This window comes from Paroedura picta, chromosome 17 (genome assembly GCF_049243985.1).
Source record: "Paroedura picta isolate Pp20150507F chromosome 17, Ppicta_v3.0, whole genome shotgun sequence".
In the NCBI taxonomy this organism is placed as follows: domain Eukaryota; kingdom Metazoa; phylum Chordata; class Lepidosauria; order Squamata; family Gekkonidae; genus Paroedura; species Paroedura picta.
The window spans coordinates 19,405,485-19,420,875 of record NC_135385.1 but is presented as its reverse complement, the minus strand read 5'-3'; the positions used below and the strand labels follow the sequence as shown (position 1 = coordinate 19,420,875).

Below are 15,391 nucleotides of genomic sequence, written 5' to 3'. Positions count from 1 at the left end.
GAATCGGAGCGGTGAGGTAATTTTCTAGAGGGTTCTAGCAAGAACAGGCCCTGATTGGGTCATGACCATCACCTGATGCCAGTTCATTAGAATTGCAATTGGGCTTAGAGCTTTGGGAAGGGAAGTAGCTTGGATTCTGATGGGCCAAAGCTTCAGCGATGGTGGGCTTACGTGGCAATGGACCGCAGGGTAGAGGAAGCTTAAACCAAGGTCTCTGATTTCCGTGACTGTAAATGCATATCTTAAATGCTACATAATTATGCAAGTTTTCCTTGTTTTCATGGCTGCTTCCTCTGTAGAGATGTGTGTTGCCAATAGATAAATTTGTAATTTATGTACATAGTTTCTTAGAATAATTCTCAAATTATAAATCTACCTATTAGATGGTACATTTTTATAGATATATAAAACAAGGGTTGTTTTCTTCTGCATATGACCTCTGGGAACCTGCTGTTTCAGGCCTGGGTTCTTTTGACAGGTGGGTCTTGTTTGTTTGTTTGTTTTTTGCACTTGGCTTAGTTTAAACTTAGTCTGTGATATGCCAATAAAGGTGCTCTAATTCTGATCCTAAACTTAGTCTGCCAAGCCATTTTTTGTATATTTTAGGATTAGGATGAACTTTCAGTAAGTCTTCCGTCAGCTGTTTCTGGGATATGATCTGTGACTTTTGAAATCTGGGTCTGCTGCTTTTTAATTATTTTTTAAATTAGATTTTTATACTGCCCTCCCATACAGCTCAGGGCGGTTTGCGTAAAACATTGCAGGGGTGGTGCATAGAATAGTCTAAGGGTATAACTCAGACGTAGTTATGGTCCCTGCTGTGGTGGTTTTCCATATGGAAGCAGGCTGGGGAGGGAGGGGTGTTATTTTGTTGATTTTTGTTGCATCTTCACGTGCGTGGAATACTCTGTGGGTGTTCCAAGTCTGTTTGGGCTCTTTATTTTTTTCAACTCATTAAAAACCTGCAAGAAGTTCATGCAGGCGTAGAATTTAGTATTCATTGTCCTGCTTTTCACCCTGGTAAGCTTGCTGTGGAGAGGTTTTTTGGGGGGTGATGAGGAGGTCTGGTTTTTGTAATGATGGCGAAGCTCAAACCTGTTAATGGGATTTCTGTTTGATCATAGAAAAGCAAACCATGGTGAACGCTTGGCCTAACTTTAATCATCATTTGGAAATATTTGTATTCTCTTCCTTTGCTATATGTCATCCCCTTTAAACTTATATGTTAAGCAAGTCTGAGAACCTATAATAATCGTTCTAGGACATGGAAGACTCATTTATAAATGAGAACGTTAGACTCTTGTTAGCAATCTTAACAATTGCAAGTTTGGTTATAGGAGTTTGTCGTTTTTAAGGTGTATGTTGTCTGTTTTTAATGGACTATGGGTAACATTTACTAGGGATAAATGAATCCATGTTGTTTCTGAGCCCTGTATAGCAGGAGTATGAGGTTGAAATAGACTTAACTGCAGGATGGAGAAAGGGCATAGTTACAGGTGTGTGTTTCATCTTCCTCTTGATGCCTTATTATTATTATTCATTAGATTTATTACCCGCTGCTATTGGTCAAGCCATCTCTCGGTGGATTACATAAAAACACTCCACATAAAATACATAAAACCCCAATCCCCTATTAAAAACAGCAACTTGGCAACAAAAACTACCCCCCTCCTTCCCAATCTGACGGTCCCCCCCCACCCACACCTCAAGGGACATCTGTAGATGTGGACTCCACTACAGATGGTCTAGCCTAGAAGGCTCCATCTGACCTCTTGCATCCTTGCCTCAACTAAAGACCCGGCAGAAGAGCTCTGTCTTACAGGCCCTGCAGAACACAGACGGTTCCTGCGGGGCCCTCAGCTCTTGTGAGAGCTCATTCCACCAGGTTGGGAAAGGCCCTGGCTCTGGTTGAGACCAGGAGAAGCTCCTGAGGGCCAGGTACGACCAGCAAGTTGGTACCTGCGGAGTGCGATGTTCTGTGGGGGGCATAAGGCAGCAGGCGGTCCGTCAGATATGTGGGTCCCAGAACACATAAGGCCCTACGGGTCAAAACCAAAACCTTGAACCTGATCCGGGCTGCAACTGGCAACCAGTACAGCTGCCTCAGCACAGGCTGGCTGTGGGCCCTTCAAGGTGTTCCTGTGAGGACTCCAGCAGTTGCATTCTGCACCAGCTGCCGTTTCCAGATCAGGGACAAGGGCAGGCCCTTGAGAGACGCCCCCCAAAACTGGCTGTCAATTGTGCTGCCATCAATGTACACAACTGTTCTTTCTAGAGCTTAGTACGTGTAGTAGATGAAGGTTTGTCCATAACAGGATCATCAAAGCGAGAGTGTGGCCTCATAACAGCTCTTTGTACTTAAGAATCTTTTTATTGAAAAGATGCCAATCAGTGTGCAAGCCCTTGATACATGGTGGGTTTTAGATCTTCTCTTTCTTCCTCTGACCTTCAGTAGTGTTCAACCTTTCCTGTCTTACATCCCACTAATTACTTCATCAAAGAATCTGGTTCCGGCCCTTATAGAAACAGAAAAGCCTTTTCCCAAGAAGGACACACACACAAACACACACACACACACCTATTACAATATGTTTATTCTGTTTTCTATTTATCCTTTACACTGAGCTTTAAGGATATTTTTTAAATTGCAGGGAACACCCCGGCAAGTAGGTTCAGCGGGAAGCAACACGTGAAAGGAATTTGCTGGTAGGCAGAAGGGAAGGACCATCAGGAGAAACGCCAAGTGTCCAGGATCATTATGGGCATGCAGAAAGGTCACAGATGGCAGGTAGGGTCAGGAAGAGAGGTCATTTCCCGCTCACAGGTAGATATGGAGAGAACAAATTCTTGGTAGTTGTTATGAAAGCCCTCCATCCCACTGGTTGTACAGATACCAATAGTTGAGAACCAAATTTCTAGAACACGCCCTACAGCAGGGGTAGTCAACCTGCGGTCCTCCAGATGTTCATGGACTACAATTCCTATGAGCCCCTGCCAGCATTTGCTGGCAGGGGCTCATGGGAATTGTAGTCCATGAACATCTGGAGGACCGCAGGTTGACTACCCCTGCCCTGGAGATCCTCTGGAATTGTAGTTCATCTCTACATGGCAGAGATCCATTCCCCTGGAGAAAATTTCTGTTTTGAAGGAGGGGGACCCTGTGGCCTTGTACCCCACTGAGGCCACTGTCCTCCCCAAATTCCACCCCCAAATCTGCAGAAGTTTCTCAATCTGCACCTGGCAACTCTATGCTCCCATCCCCTTACTAGTCACCAGGGGGACCCGGAAACCGTCATCACAGTACAGTCCTAAGTACCCTTGCACTGTTCTAAGTCCATTGAAGCCCATTGGCTTTATCAAGGTGATGCTCTGGTGTACGGGGTCAGACCTCTTTTCCCCATACCGTCTTCTGAAATGACAGAGGTCTCCAGGTGCCACTGGGGGAGCTGTCAGAAGAGGACTGCAGAAGCCCAACTTGATAACTGCAGGAGCAGCTACCTGACGTGCTACAAGACCCTGAGAAGCTGGGGCTGGCCAGGGACCGGCCAACAGCCAACCCCCAGCGCTGGCAGCGTAGTGTGGGAAATGGTAACCCAGGCAGGCGGCAGCCCATTGGATCTTGGACCTTACATTCCCCAGATGGGCTGGTAAGTCATCCTCCAGAAACTTGGGTCCCAGCCTGACTTAATTGGCTGATACCAGCACTTTCTGAATTGATCCCAGGAGCAAATTTTTGAACCTGTTAGTGGCTGACTATCCCAGGCATTAAGTGGACTTCTGACCTGGGGCCACGTTGATGTTCTCCAGAAAGGCAGCCCCATGTAGAATGCGTTACAGTAGTCAAGTGTGGAAGTTAGCAAAGCTTTGGCCGGACTGTCGAATCCAGACCTGTCCAGTAAACTGTGAGCGAGATGCTTTGAAAATGTATTATTGATGGTGCTCACCTCCCTGTTTCTTAAGAAGCAGACCAGGAGAAACCCCTAGATGGTTGATCTGACTGGAGATAGTCAAGACAGCACATCCAGAATAGCTGTATCTCCCACCAATATGACCTCCATCTTTTCCGGGTCAAGTTCCAGTTTATTTTAGCCCCCTCTTAGCCTCCTGTTTCGGACCTCAGGTGGTAAGCACTGGTTTTCTCACAAACCCTACAACTGTTAGTTGCTTTGTCAGGACCAAGGACAGCAAATCCACTCAAGGGGCCCACCCAGTTTTTGAAACTGACAAAAGCTCTGAACTACCAGAGAATCCCATAATAACCTAGTAGAATAGCATGGCTGGCTGTCCTAAAAGCCCTTAAAAACTTTGTTAGAAGTGATAGGGGAGATGTTCCCCTTGTGCATCCGATGACAAAAGTCACCCATCGGGGTCATCTTGGTCCCCCAACTAGTCTTGAAGCAGCCAGACTGCAAGAGGTGAAAAGATGAGATTTCATTTGGGAACGCCTGTTTTGCTAAGAAATGTTCAAGCTCTATGCCCCAAGAAAGAGAGATTTTTGTAATGCTCTAAAATTGCTATCTGTCAAACATAGTTTGGGCTTCACGCAAGAAGATGGGAATAGCTTTGAACCACCTAGCATCGTATTATACTTTTGGGGCCACGGTGTAAGGCCTTTCTCTTTGGTATTCTGCTAAGATACAGACCAGCATATTTTCTGCAGGGCAGAAATGTTTCCGTTTGAGGGACACTCTGGTAAAGGTATTTTTAACCTTCCAGAAATGCGGTTTATTTCTTTATATGTTTTGATAAATGTAGCCTGCAAGCCGCTGGGTGAAATCGAATCATGTTTTTAAACCCTTGGCATTCTTAAATCCTTTGGCTGAGATTTTTTAAAGCTGTATCAGTTGTAGACATATTTATCAAACATGTATTGATTTGGTAGGAAGGCAAGAAGGCCTTGCTTGACAAACTGTATGGGCTGGAGAGAATGTCGTGCGTTATGGTCATCTTGTAAAGTGGCTTGAAATGATAGACTTGGATCATGTGATTTGCAAGAAGAGAGTGTGTTTGAGCCAGAAAGGTTGGCAATTTATACAATGCGACAGTGACACAATAATGATGTCATATTTTGATTATTTGATGCTGACCAACTTTGTTAGAACAGTCTGGAGGTCCTGGAGGGGGGGGGGGGAAGAAGAAGAAGAAGAGTTGGTTCTTATATGCTGCTTTTCTCTACCCAAAGGAGTCTCAAAGTGGCTGAAAATCGCCTTCCCTTTCCTCTCCTCACAACAGACACCCTGTGAGGGAGGGGAGGCTGAGAGAGCCCTGATATCACTGTTCGGTCAGAACAGCTCTATCAGGGCTGTGACTAGCTCAAGATCACCCAGCTGGCTGCATGTGGAGGAGAAGCGAGGGATCAAACCCGGCTTGCCAGATTAGAAGTCCACACTCCTAACCACTACATCCAGCTGGCTCTCTTGCTTGTGTTGACAGATACTATGGTCTTAAGGCAGGAAAATGATCTACGATGACCCATAGGCATTGATTTTCGGTGCCTAGTTCATGTTGCGTAGAGGGGTTTACCAAAGCACAGGACACACAAAACTTTATTTGGCTTCAAGTTTCCATCTCCATTTCATAGGCAACACGTGGACCGGAATGCTGGTATAGTTGCACTTAATTTTTCTGTTTTGACTCTCTAAACGTGGCTCGTATCGCAGGCTTATCTTGCCGATTCACAGTGATGTGAGCTGCGGCTGTTGTGATACTGGATGGTTGGAATAAAATGTATATTGGCATTAAGGCAAATGAGACAGCAGAAAAAAACTTGGCTCTTATTTCAGCATTTTTTCAAAAGTCCCGACGTGAGTCAGTGTTGTTAGAGAGAATATTTGATGCTTCGCTTCCCCGCTGGTGCCTTTGTGGCTGAGTCACAGCTGGGTGGGTGGAAAGTTGCCGCTGCGCTGGCTTTGTGTGCAGGTAAATGGAAGGAAACACTGTTAGAGTTGGGATGTAAATATTAAGAAGTCGATTAGAGGTTGTGGATGAGAGCACGCTTCCCTAAAACGCCACAGCTCTGCAAAGGACATAGCACAAATGAAGCGGAGTTTTCATAGAATCATAGAACCATAGAGTTGGAAGGGGCCATGCAGGCCATCTAGTCCAACCCCCTGCTCAACGCAGGATCAGCCCTAAGCATCCTAAAGCATCCAAGAAAAGTGTGTCTCCAACCTTTGCTTGAAGACTGCCAGTGAGGGGGAGCTCACCACCTCCTTAGGCAGCCTATTCCACTGCTGAACTACTCTGACTGTGAAAATGTTTTTCCTGATATCTAGCCTGTATCGTTGTACTTGTAGTTTAGACCCATTCCTGCGTGTCCTCTCCTCTGCAGTTTTCCTCCGTTAGGGAAGCCACACCCTGTAAAGTCTCCTGGTGGGATTTAAATTTGATTCTCAAAGTCAAAGACCTTTACTGGCCTGAACCTAGCAAAACATTTATACAAAAGACAAGGCAATTCAGATCCCAGGTCACTTGGAGAAAATCCTGTGGAGGAATTTTGCAATGCCTTTGCACGACCATGCTTATCCTTCTGGATCAGGGATTCCCAAGCAGGGGTCCGGGGACCCCTGCAGGTTTGCAGGTTTCCCCCTCCTGGCTTAATGGACTTAAGGTGCTCTTCCTCAGACTCTTCCGAAGGTAGAGAAACCTACCCGCCAGTGATGTTAGGTGAATTCCAGTTCTGGAATTGGATGGGGGTTGGGAGCACATGCATGCATAGTTTCATGGACCTCGATCCTCTCTGAATTTTAAAGCCTTCCCTTATAGGGAAGAGATGTTCTCGCTTACTTGATCATATTGGTTGCTCTTTCCTTTGTCGTTTGTAATCCTGTAATTTTGGGGTGGAGGGGAGTTCAGAAAAAGAATGGCTGGGGGATTTACAACAAATTTGCAACATTTCTGAGATGGCGGAGTTGTGTGCTGCTGAGTTTCGGAAGTGCATTTCCAGCCTGCAGCTTCACTGCGGACAGATTCTCAGGAAACTGAGCCGTGTGACCTCTTTGGCACCCGGGTCATCATGTACAGTCTGGGGATTAGGAGAGCCGGGCAATCGTTTTGCTGCAGAATGACAGCTTATCCTTGGCCCAGAAAGTGGCTTTTCACCCCAACGCTCAGAGGTCATGTGAATTGGCCCTGAACTAATGGGCAAAATGTCAGCTATTTAGATTTGAAGGTCTTATGCAATGATTATTTGGGAGGAACTGGACTAAAAGGAGCAGAGAGCTTCTGTGCACACACCAGAGGAGAAATCAGTATGTGGTATGTTCTTCTTTAAGTTTAGCGAATCAGAAGAAGAGTTGGTTCTTATATGCTGCTTTTCTCTACCTGAAGGAGGCTCAAAGTGGCTTACAGTCGCCTTCCCTTTCCTCTCCCTACAACAGACACCCTGTGAGGGAGGTGAGGCTGAGAGAGCTCTGATATTCCTGCTCGGTCAGAACAGCTTTCTCAGTGCTGTGGTGAGCCCAAGGTCACCCAGCTGGTTGCATGTGGGGGAGCACAGAATCGAACCCGGCTCGCCAGATTAGAAGTCTGCACTCCTAACCACCACACCAAGCTGGCTCTCCATATAGTAATATCTGTCCCCTTTTCAGGTGAGCATTATTTTGGGTCCCTCTTCCAATTCCTATATTGGCTTACATTCTGAGAGCATAAGCTGCATTGCTTATATTGGACGCCTGCTTGTTCTTGTCCTGCTACAAATTCTTATTCTATCATACCACCTTTCCATAATGCTCAAGGTGGGCAACAGCATTAAAACGACGTGCAGAAATTAAAACATACAGAACAATTTAAAACATTCTTCTAACTAGCACCTCCAGCTAAGGAGCCACTTTACCTCTTCCTCCCCCAGGTCAGCCTTTTTAGATGGTTGTTATTTTCGGCCTCGACCCGAGGCCTGGTGGAATAGCGCCTTTTTACAGGCCCTGCAAAACTGATTTAGGTCCTGTAGGGCCCTGGTCTGTACCAGGAGGTCATTCCACCCAGCAAGGGCCACCTCTTCCTTGTATATATTTTTAAAAATGTAGTGATTAGAGACTCCCAAAGTGAGATGATGACCTAACACGACCAGAGGAGGTTAAAAACCAACAACAATTCAAGTATGAGGAGGACATTCGTATGGAATCCTCTTCATAGCAGGTTTCCACCGGCTGTATCCGGCTTGGATTGCTATATTGATTTGTGCTGCTTTTTCAGGCGTATTCTGATACGGCAGAGACTTAAAGGACTCAAATGCCGTGTAAACTCTGCCTTGTACCTCTTCACGGTGTCAGTCAAACGATCTTGATTTTACGGTCGTTCAGGCCAAAATCCGAATAAACTTGGAATTAAAAACTGAAGCTATCCAAAAAAGAGAGAAAACAAGAAGAACAGTCTAAAACAAGGGTAGTCAACCTGTGGTCCTCCAGATGTCCATAGACTACAATTCCCATGAGCCCCTGCCAGCAAACGCTGGCAGGGGCTCCTGGGAATTGTAGTCCATGGACATCTGAAGGACCACAGGTTGACTACCCCTGGTCTAAAAGATTTAAAAGTCTGACATCACAAAGGCTTTAGGGTGTTAAAATCCATATTTAAATATACTTAAAAATACCAACGACAATTGGATCTTCATTGTGTTTGACTCCTCTTAGGTCAAGCAGAAACTTTCTGATCCACATAGTACATCATTTCATGGCCACAGTGCCTGGTTAGCTGGGCAGCTGTGGGGTAAGATTTAGGATATGCCCCCTTGTCTTGATACTTGCAGATTATATTGTTTGTATGCTTTCCTTCTGGAAAGCCACATGACGGCTGGGTGGCTTTTACCTGCGTTTTTCATCATTAAGTGGATGTCAGAATAAGGAAGTGGAACGAGCCCCTGTGAAAGATCCGTGCTAAAGTGGCAATGAACACACAGACGACAGCTGCAAGAGAAATAGTTTTCAGGGGGAGAAGCAATTAGTTTTGCAAAGACTTGCCGGTAAGAGAGAAGCTTCAGAACGAGCAGTGTAATCTTGGCTTTCATAAATTATCATATTCTGTCCCCAGCCAGAGGACGGAGTGTACCTGCTTTCTTATTCAATTACTGTAAGGAAAGGTTTTGGCGTGCCGTCTGACTGTGAAGCAATTTATAAGTATAGAAGTTGTGTTCTCTCCCACTCCTCCGTCAATTAAAGAAGGGCGCGTTAATTGACGCTTCCGATTCTCTCTTATTCGTTCACTGATTTGCTTATGTTAATGAGCTGCTAGGTTCCTCTGCTTCCCATGTTTATGATAAACTATGACTTTCATCAGACTCCAGAAAGCGTGTGAAGTTAGAGGGGCAGCAGCTCTTGGAAGATCGCTTTTGGGTGTCAGGATTAGGTGTATGTTTGTGCCGCATTTGATGTTTGCAACTATTTTTGCAGCGAGACAACAGCAGCCCTATTAATCCATCCCATCCTATAGTTCGAATGAACAGGGGGCTGGACTAGATCAGTGGTCCCCAACCTTTTTATCACCGGGGACCACTTAACACCGGGGATCACTCACCGGGGACCACTCAGTGCCTTTTACTGAGGCTCCTCTACTCTCAACCACTGCCCTAACACTCTCTGATCGCTATGGTAATGTCTAAACATCCCTTCAAAATAAGCTACAGATACACCACAGCAATGACCATAAGGAACATTTTATTTTCATGGAACTTTTAACTCCTGACAATGACAAATCAATGGGAACCCTGAGCTTGTTTCTCTGCAAGGAGATAGTCCCATGTGGGAGTGATGGGAGGCAATGACACCCAAAGTGTGTTGTAAAGGGATAGGGGGGATGAAGTAAAGGGCCGGGGGGGGGGAGAAGGCGTCCTTCGGGGCCCACCTCCAATTAGTCGAAGGACCACATGTGGTCCACGGCCCACAGGTTGGGGATTGCTGGACTAGATGGTCTGGATGGCTCCTTCCAACTCTATGATTCTAGATGCTGGTTGACTGATACCACAGGAGACATCTGAGTAAGCCATATGGAAACTGCTGCATTGAAATACCTCCCAAATGTGTGCCGTGTTTGATCTTGAAGGGACCCACCTTCACCCACAAAAGGGACTTCCTGTGGGATCTTAGTCTGCTTGGCAAGAAGTTGTGATGATTAGAATGTTTAGTATTGGATTTTTAAGAGAACTTGATCACTCCTGTATTTTGAACACCATCTACATGGGAAATAGCTTTGTGTATGTTTTTTGGCTTTTGCGTTATTGGCATGGATAAGCTTGATGGATTGAAGCATGTCATATTTTCTTAGTGAAATATCAATGGGTATCAGCCAGTTTTGATGTGATTTGTAGTAGGCAGTTGTGGTGTTATTGTTATTGATAAATTTATTCCCCACCACTCTCAGCAAGCTGGCTCACGGCGGGTTTCACAGCAATCCAATACAATCAAACCCCAATAAAATCCCCATTAAAACCCATACAATTTACAAAAAAATACAACAACAGCATGGCGGCAAAATAAAAAAATACGGACCCTCCCTATAACAGAAAGACTATTAGTCAGGGCTGTGAGGGAGTACAACACTGGCCATGTCAGTGATGGTAAAACATGGTGGTGTTTCTTTCTGGGGGCGGGGAGGGGACATCTGAGCTCACTCTAGCACTGGCCTCATCCATAGACTTGGCGGAAGAGCTCCGTCTTGCAAGCCCTACAGAAAGCGGAAAGCTCTCCCAGGGCCCGCAGCTCTTCCGGGAGCTCATTCCACTAGGTAGGGGCCAGGACTGAAAAAGGATAAACAATGTGGAAGGCATTGGTTTGGTCCAAGGCAGGGCCTTTCTGTGTGAAACTGAAGACATTATTGATGGACCTCATATGACCGTGAAGACAGTGTGGAGCAACGAGGATAGTAAGTGATGGCCAAAAGCGCCAGGCGAGATTAAGATGTACTGAACCGCTTCTGGTTTCTGACAAGCCGGAGCTCGTGAAAAGGGGATTCCTCTCTTTCTCTTTGCTAACGACTGAAGGGTGACGTTTGTTCGTTGATTCAAAGTGAATTTACAGAGCAAGAGAGGGCCGTCGTTTTTTGACAAGAGAACGGAGCACTGTGCTCAGGTTTCTCGAGCGTTTCAAAGCCTTGGCCAGCGGGTAATCAATTGTGTCAATCCCTGCGGGTGTGAAGAAATTTCAGGCTTATTGCCAATTAGAGCAAGAAATAGGTAGTGGCGAGAAGGTTGAAAAGCTAAAGCTGGTGATTAACGGAAAAGGTTATTTGAAGAGTGTCGACGATCTATCGGAAGGAGGATCTCCACTTGTCGTCGTTGTAAATCATTCCTCTGTCAGTTTTGGTGAGAAGGTTCTGCAGATGTTTTTGTGTTGCTTCAAACTCAGGTGTAGGACAAAAGAAATATGTGTATGCTGGGAATGTGAAGGCTTTCTCCATTTTTCTTAAATGGTTCGTGACCATCATTTCTTGTTCCTTGGGCCATTCCGCTTTTATTAACCTAAGGCCTCCGTGCCACAAAATGGGTGCTATGCGAACCGCCAGGACTTCCTCCGGCAATTGCTAAGGGGTAGTCAACCTGTGGTCCTCCATGGGAATTGTAGTCCATGAACATCTGGAGGACCACAGGTTGACTATCCCTGTTTTACAGAAAGTGTTGGGCTACTTATTGGCTACCCTCATTCAGATGAAAGTGGTCATCGTGTGGTTCCATTTCCCCTGGATGGCTTTTGTGGCCTCTTTTCATGTAGACACCAAGCTGATGCAAAATTTTATTTAATTTATATATTGCCACTCCCGGCGTGCTGGCTCTTGGTGGTTTACATCCAATAAAAAACCATTAAAACATCATAAAACCACATAAAACCATCAAAATTACATTAATTACAAGCATCAAACCCCCCAAAGTCCTGCAGGAAGCATCAGAGATGTGTAGTTAGTGTATTAAATGTGCCCACCGTAGCATGCGGAGCATGCAACCCTAATAAGTCCTCTCTCCTGTGTAAACTCCTTTGTGTCGATTCAAATCACTTATCATCTTAAACTGTTTCCTTGTTGGTTGTTGGTGTTCTAGCTGGAATCTAACCAACTGGGAAGACCCGTTGGTTAAGTGGGGCGAGGTACCATGGCCCATGTTCGATTGTGGCCCTGCCTACCCAACTATTTTCTGTCTCATGAATGGGAGTGTTGGGCTTTCCAGTGTGATGTGACAAAGTTCTCTCCAGCGGTGATTGAGTGTATTGAAAATTTAGATATTAGTATTTAGGGGAATTGTCCAGTTGATCTACATACTCATTATATTAACTGGGATACATTTTTTTAATTTAAAATATATGCTTCCTGGGTGTAACTCTGCCAATCAATCAATCAATCAATCAATCAATCAATCCTATTTTCCCAAAGAGAGCAAATAGATGCATTTCTGGTTGTCCCTGTGATATTTCCCAATTTAGGATTATAACAGTGTACGAAAGAGACCTTGTGTTAGGTAGTCGACTTTTAAAACCCATCCGAAGCACAGAGTCGTGGCTGAATGTAAAATTTTACGTCGTGTTTATTTTGATGTGGTCGTGGCAAACGGCTATCGGGTTACAAATCCGCAGCTTTGTTACACTTTTATTTAGTTCTTATCGCCCAGGTTTGCAACCCAAGGATGTTTCAGGTCATCTTGAGGATTAAAACCGACACATCTTGGGCCTGAACGGCTCAAAGCCACCTTTGAAATGTGGATGTCCAATGCCTGTTACAGTTTGTGCAGGGGGAGAAACCCTGCTGTGCTCTTACCTTGTAGCTGATCTAATCTTTCCTCACTCCACAGAATGGCACCTGTTGTGCATCATACCGTATTTACTATGCGCTGATACCTGATAGACAGTAATGTCAGTTGCGATTGTCGGAGCATTAAATTAAATAATTAGTTTAGCTGCTGTTTGTCTTGTTGCTCCATGAAGTATGGTTAGATGGGGCCACACAGTGTGTGCAAAGGATCATAAACTGAAAACGAAGTAGCTTGACTAACAAGGCCAATTATTTATAGTACAATTAGCAGTGAAGTATTAATATATACAGTACAATATCATTTCGCTACCAGGAGCCTCTTGTGGCGCAGGGTGGTAAGGTAGCAGACATGCAGTCTGAAGCTCTGCCCATGAGGCTGGGAGTTCGATCCCAGCAGCCAGCTCAAGGTCGACTCAGCCTTCCATCCTTCCAAGGTCGGTAAAATGAAGACCCAGCTTGCTGGGGGGTAAACGGTAATGACTGGGGAAGGCACTGGCAAACCACCCCGTATTGAGTCTGCCATGAAAACGCTGGAGGGCGTCACCCCAAGGGTCAGACGTGACTCGGTGCTTGCACAGGGGATACCTTTACCTTTAGTTTGCCATTAGCTGCCTTGGACTTCCTTGGTGGTCTCCCTGTAACCAAGGCCAATTCAAGATCTGACCAGCTCAAGTTAGCCAGGAGCTATCCAGGTCAGGGCAAGCTACGCTGTAGTGACCCACAAATCACCCTTTACCTTTACCTTACCATGTGACTTAAGAGTCTCTCAACACATTGTAAAGAAAATGTAAAACACCGAGAAAATTCTGAGCTCCCTACCTATAAAACAGAAAATATACCATCCAAAAAACTACGAAACTCTCCTGATATCAGAAGGTCTAACTTCAGGAGAGGTTATCTTTATATTCCATAAACTTACCAGATTCAACCCAATACATCATCCTAGGCTGCCAGCTTCATGAAGTTCCCCGTAAAGAATTTCTTCTCCCTTTATTACATTCTAAAGGATTTGTAAATAAGGATGGTGCATTTCCATACTTATTAAATGATTTTTCACCCAAAATGACATCCATGGTTGCAAAACATGGAATTGATAAAAGTTAGAACTAAACTTTTTAGCATACGTTACTGTTATTGCCTTGTTGTTATTTATGTATATTTTAAGTTGTTTTTGTTCTTTTCTCACTTATTGTAACGCTATGGAATGCCAGTAAAGGGGATGAACAAACAAATGGAAAAAAGACCCCATCCAGCTGCCCAACAAAATTGGGCTCCCTCCATAAGGTTAAGAAGGCTGTTTTCCAGCATAATTTAACATAATTAACATAGGTAAAGGTAAAGGTATCCCCTGTGCAAGCACCGGGTCATGTCTGACCCTTGGAGTGACGCCCTCCAGCGTTTTCATGGCAGACTCAATACGAGGTGGTTTGCCAGTGCCTTCCCCAGTCATTACCGTTTACCCCCCAGCAAGCAAGCTTGGGTCCTCATTTGACCGACCTCGTAAGGATGGAAGGCTGAGTCAACCTTGAGCCGGCTGCTGGGATCGAACTCCCAGCCTCATGGGCAGAGCTTTCAGACTGCACGTCTGCTGCCTTACCACTCTGCGCCAGAAGAGGCTCTAAATTAACATAATTTAATTTATGTTAATTTATAATTAACATAATTTAATTTAAATATTAAACACTGCTTAGCAATGCGGAGTTAATTGTATGCGTCCTGTTGTTACCCACCCTCAGCCAGCCGGGAAGAGCGGGCTATAAAAACAAAGTTATCATTATTAAAGTCCTTGAGATGCATTAAATTATTTTCCAGTGCTTTTCTTCAAGTGCAAAATATTTACGTTGGCAGACGCGATCATCCAGCAGGCAGCCGGCTTGCCCTCGTTCCACGTTGCCTTGTTCAGGGAGCGCAGGACCCTCGTCAAATATAGATCACTGTCATTGCATATCATCCAATTACTATAATCATTCACCACATAAAAGCAATATTCCGAGACATTCTTGAAAAATAACTCTCACCCCCGTTAGAATACAAACATGCGTAGAGCTAGTCTTTTTCGCTAATAAATCCGACACTTTCATCGCTTCCTCATCCCGTTATACCTTCTCTGCCAGCTCTCACTGCAATATTATGTGGAAATTCTTGGTGTGAAATGTCAGATTCCTTGATTATTGGGCTTTGATCCCCCCCCCCCCGAGAGTGGCATATTTTAACCGCAGTCGATAGCATGGAACTTCTGGCTCAGACTACTTGATTGCTGAAGTCAGTGCCTTTCTGTAAAGCTGCTCCGTCAGGTTTGTGATTGCCAATTTAAAACTGGCATCTTGCAGAATGCCCACTCATCCGGTCCTTTTAAAGAGATCCGAGGGTGCTGCAGCTTACAAAATAAAGACTCTGCTCTTGCAGCAAATGACTTGCCCAATTCTGGCAAGAACAGATATGCCCAAGTAGCGTTGTTGGTTTGTCAGAAGATCCGTGTCAGCAGGAAGTATTGCTAGGTTATTTCCTAGAAAAAAAGACTGCGGGAATGAGAGAGGGTAGGGGGTAGGGGTGGGGGTAGGGGAAGGAAATGTGATTGTTCCGGAAGGTGTGAATCCTGTGCCTGCCAATATTGTGACTCTTAATTTTCCTACCTTCCCCATTGTTTCTGGCTTAATCCTGTTAG

At 45.0% G+C, this 15,391-nt stretch overlaps 1 protein-coding gene across 18 annotated transcripts in view; it reads left to right on the top strand.

Annotated features, from left to right (window-relative positions):
* LOC143827135 (ankyrin repeat and fibronectin type-III domain-containing protein 1-like) overlaps positions 1–15,391 on the top strand; it is a 258,996-nt gene that overhangs the window by 54,584 nt on the left and 189,021 nt on the right. The window contains exon 1 of one of the 18 annotated variants that reach the window (XM_077316441.1): positions 111–210. The exons of the other annotated variants lie outside the window; for them this stretch is intronic. The gene's annotated coding sequence lies outside the window, so the exon portion shown is untranslated. Of the gene's footprint in view, positions 1–110; positions 211–15,391 lie in introns of those variants that run through there. 18 annotated transcript variants of the gene reach the window in all.